The 4,625-nt window shown below is 41.5% G+C and overlaps 1 pseudogene across 1 annotated transcript; it reads right to left on the minus strand.

Annotated features, from left to right (window-relative positions):
• Positions 1 to 2,895: 2,895 nt before the first annotated feature.
• LOC311614686 (phosphatidylethanolamine-binding protein 1-like) lies at positions 2,896 to 3,998 on the minus strand (annotated as a pseudogene). Its single transcript has one exon. The product of its transcript is annotated as a phosphatidylethanolamine-binding protein 1-like (transcript).
• Positions 3,999 to 4,625: the final 627 nt, after the last annotated feature.

Consider the following 4,625-nt stretch of genomic DNA (forward strand, 5'->3'; position numbering starts at 1 on the left):
TTGGCTCTAATTTTAAGTCTCTACTATGAGAAACATTTAACACATCAAATGTTATAGATGATAATTTTGTTTCCAAATGCACTGTAATGTATGTCAAGAAAAGCACTAATTCCTGGAAGAATATTAACTGCTCTAAATCCTTTGTAACATAAATTGAGGTGTTGTATCTGTTTATAATATTATGTATGTACTATATACAAAACAAATAAATTACATTATACATATTAATTATACATTACATAGCACATATTATATGTTATATGCTGCTATATGCACCTATACTAAAAAAAAGGGTAACATGCTAATTAGACTGGATAGACTGGACTTCTTCCTGATGTCCTTCCCGACAAAGCCATAGTGGTGGGGTCCAAGACAGAGGCGGTTAGGGACAATCAGGCTGGCAAGGGAAAGCAATTAGGGGCGATCAAGCCAGCCGGTAGAGCAGTTAGGGTTGATCAGGCTGGCAGGCAGAGGTGGTTAGGTGCAATCAGTTATGGAGGCAGAAAAAGGAACTTTCATTTTGAAGAAATAGCAACATGTTTGTAGTTTAGTTTTTCTCTTATTGCTGTGTTGCATTTGAATTGTTTTGTTACTGTTTTATTAATAGCCAGAGTTTTATTCTTTCTTGTTGCTGTATCACATTAATATTACTGTGTTGGTTATTCTGTTAATAACCAAAAGTTTGTTCTTGATATTTTGGTTATGCTGAATAATTTGCTTAGAGCTTTTGATTATGTAAATAGAAATGTTTAAAAACAAAAAAGGGAAGAATATGTGGAGAATGGCTACAGTGTTTGGACAGGTTCAAGCCTCGGACTAATGAGAGGGCCAGGTCCTCTCATGGCCACATGCAAGTCCCAGCTTGGAGGGCAGATCCTTCCCAGCACAAATATAGCCAACAGCTATAGTTGTAAAGCTTGCACCTATGGTTTGAACACAAGGTCTCAGGTGCCTGAGTGATGTGGGCTTGATAGAGTTCAGGTGCGTGTAATTGAGTAGACTAAAAACCCACAATAATGTAAACATCTTGACCATGCCGTTTCTTTGCCTCATGGAACCTGGCTATAAAGACATGGCTTGTAGTCTGTGGGACTATTGCTAGCTCTCCATCTGAGAGGCTCTCCATCAGAGAGGACAGCGTTCCACCAAGACCCAGCTTTCATTCTCTTGTCTATCTTTTCTCAATCCTTCACCACCCCCACTCAGGTTCACCCATGGCCGTGCTGGTGCAGCACACTAGTATATTATAAATAGGAAGTGACTTCTTTGTTAAGGGATTCATCTTTCAATAACTCCATCCCCTTATATATAAAATAGCAGAGACAGAAACCATTTTGATCCTTAAAAACTCAAAAATTTACTGAGCACATTGTGCCACCATACCATCATTCCCTTTTAGGGACATGCTTCCTCAAAGTTCTTTCAATTCTGCACGATAGCAGGTGCCATCTATGCCTTGCCATGTGTCCTTCACATCTAAATCTTCTCTGTAGGTCAATTGCTTTATGTGAAACTGACTTTCTCCTTGAGGGCTTTCTCTGATCACTTCAATTGCCACTTTAGCCTTGCATGGATCAGGCCAGAAGTGGCAATTAAAGCCTGCAGGAGCAGTCCTCAATTAACAATAGAAGGAAATTAGTGGAAAAATAACCCAGCTCCTTTGCCTTTAGTTGGAATAATTCTAAGGTGAATTCTTCCAGATGTTCCCAGTGCGATTTAACCCTGTTTTCCAAGTAGCAACCTGCTTATTACCATACCATGAATTAGTGTAATCTCTTCGCTATCTTCATTCCCCTACCTATGCTTCCTGTTATTGTTATAGAGAAGTATTACTGGACAATACAGTCCCCTGAGTTAGTGGGAGAGGGCTCTCCCCAACCTCTATCTTTGTGCTCTCATATAAAGGAATTTATATGAGAGACCTTAACTGCGCTGTGAAAAACTAATTTATTAAAGCAATTAAAACATGCACCTTTACTGAAAGACCAAAGCAAGCAAATCTATACATCTGGCTTATAAAGCACAGATGAGCTCTCAGCTAATCTGAAGAGCAAGTTGAGTGGGGGACTGAGGTGTTATAAACCCTACTGTCTATACTCTATAGGCTTCAAAATTTCTCCGTTGACTTTTTTGATACAGATTAATTCTCAAGGCTCCCCCCCCCCTTTTTTTTTTTTTTTTTTTACTTTGTTTTGGCCTTCCCAATATTCATGAAAAGCACCTGGCAACTTTATTTTGCCAAGCCTTGAGACTGCTGGCTTCTCTGCTTCGGGAGTAAAATGTCCCTTTCTTTCCTTTCTCCCCACCATCCCCCCTTTTTGTATTCTCTCATTAGAGATGGTTTGTTTGTTTTTTTAACCATTTGCTCTGCGTTCTTGGCATACATACCCTCCCTCCCCAGAGTTTTGCGTCCATTGGTTGTACTTATATGCATGTATACAAGTACTTTGGTTGATTTTATCTCCCCTAGATCTCCCTACCCTCCCTGCTGTAATTTGACAGTCTGCTTGTTGCTTTACTATCTCTATATCTATCTTTTGGTTCATCAGTTTATAGTGTTCTTTATTGTCCATAAATGAGTGAGGTCATGTGGTGTTTCTCTTTCATTGACTGGCTTATTTCACTCAGCATGATGTTCTTCAATTCCATCCAGGTTGCTGCAAATGATGAGAATTCCTTCTTTTTTATGGCAGCATAGTATTCCATTGTGTAGATGTACCATGTATTCCTGATCCAGTCGTCTGCTGATGGGCACCTAAGCTGATTCCAAATCTTAGCTATTGTAAATTGTGCTGCTATGGACATAGGGGTGCATATATCCTTTCTGATTGGTGTTTCTAGTTTCTTAGGATATATTCTTAGGAGTGGAATCACTGGGTCAAATGGGAGTTCCACTTTTAGTTTTGTTTGTTTGTTTGTTTTCCACACAATTTTTATTTTTATTCAACTGTAAGCAAATAGCAGAATTAACACAACTCCATTTAGCAATTCCAGACTGGCTTTTGTTACACCAAGGAAGAGTGATAAACCTAACAGGCACAGACTATCAGATTTCAGATAACCCCTCACCCAGCCCTGCAGCTTAACAGGAAAGGGACTCTCCAGATTGCTTTTCCAGTACTGCTCTTCAGAGGATACACCTTTAAATTCTGGGTTGTTATTCTTGTATTAACAATCTGACCACATCCTAGTACCAAAATAGCCCCCAAAATGGAGTTCAAATTTGATCAAAACATAAATCCAGGGTGTGTGACCCTGTACAATGATAAAGGACAGGCAGAAGGAAAAGTCACCCTATAGCTCTATCTGCTCAGGTCTCGCCTGTGAGAGTGGGAACAGGGAAGAGGAGAAATCAACATGAATCACTGAACTTGTGAACACTGCTTGGGCCCCCGGGACCATCTATCTCCTGGCTTTCCCCTACTTCACCGCCAGCTGCTCATGGAGCTTGGGCACATAGTCATCCCATTCCGCCTGGGGCCCTAGGTCGTACTTTTTGTGGAAAGATGCCACCTTGAATTTGCCACAGTTGTCTCCAGATCAGTTGGTGAGAATGGGCTTGTCACACTTCAGCGGCTTGGCCTGCTCATAAACCAGCCAGATGTAGCGGTGAAGGCCTGTGCCCTTCGGAGGCCCAGAGCCCACATAATCAGAGGGGACGGTGCCACTGCTGATGTCGTTGCCCTTCATGATGACCACCAGGAAATGGTGCCATTCCCTAAATTTGGGGTCCTTTCTGCTTGGATAATCTGGGTCTGTCAAGACCAGGGTATAGAGTTTACTTGAATCAAGGCCATCCCATGAAATACCAGAGGGCCGGGTCTTAACCTGGGTGGGTGTCAGCACTTTGCCCAGCTCGTCGACTTCCGCCCATGAGTATTTGACCTGCAGCGGGTGCTTCGGCCTCTCGTCCACCTGCTGCAGGCTCAAGGGCCCGGACCACTGGCTGAGGTCCATTGGCATCGTGGGGCCCAGGGGAGGACCACTGGAGAGACACGGGGGGAGAAGCCAACAGCACCGACTTTTAGCGGTTCGCCAACCCCATTTTTAGTTTTTTGAGGAAACTCCATACTGTTCAGCACAGTGGCTGCACCAGTCTGCATTCCCACCAGCAGTGCACAAGGATTCCTTTTTCTCCACACCCTAGCCAACACCTGTAGTTTGTTGATTTGTTGATGATAGCCATTCTGACAGGTGTGAGATGGTACCTCATTGTCAATTTGATTTGTATCTCTTGGATAATTAGTGACTTTGAGCATGTTTTCACGTGTCTCTTGGCCTTCCTTCTGTCTTCTTTAAAAAATATTCTATTTAAGTCCGTTGCCCATTTTTTATTTGATCATTTATCTTCCTTTTATTGAGTTGTATAAGTTGCCTGTAGATGTTGGAGATTAAGCCTTTATCAGTGATAACATTTGCAAATATGTTCTCCCATACAGTGGGGTTTCTTGTTGTTTTGTTGATGTTTTCTATTTTTTTTTCTCTATGTCATTCATTTCTGCTGTGATCTTTATTATTTCCTTCCTTCTCCTCACTGTGGGCTTGTCTTGTTGCCCTTTTTCTAATTCCTTGAGTTGTTTTGTTAGATGATTTATTACTTTTTTTTTTTTTTTTTTTTTTTTAGG

Source organism: Pipistrellus hanaki (assembly GCF_964339955.1).
Source record: "Pipistrellus hanaki genome assembly, chromosome: X".
NCBI lineage: Eukaryota > Metazoa > Chordata > Mammalia > Chiroptera > Vespertilionidae > Pipistrellus > Pipistrellus hanaki.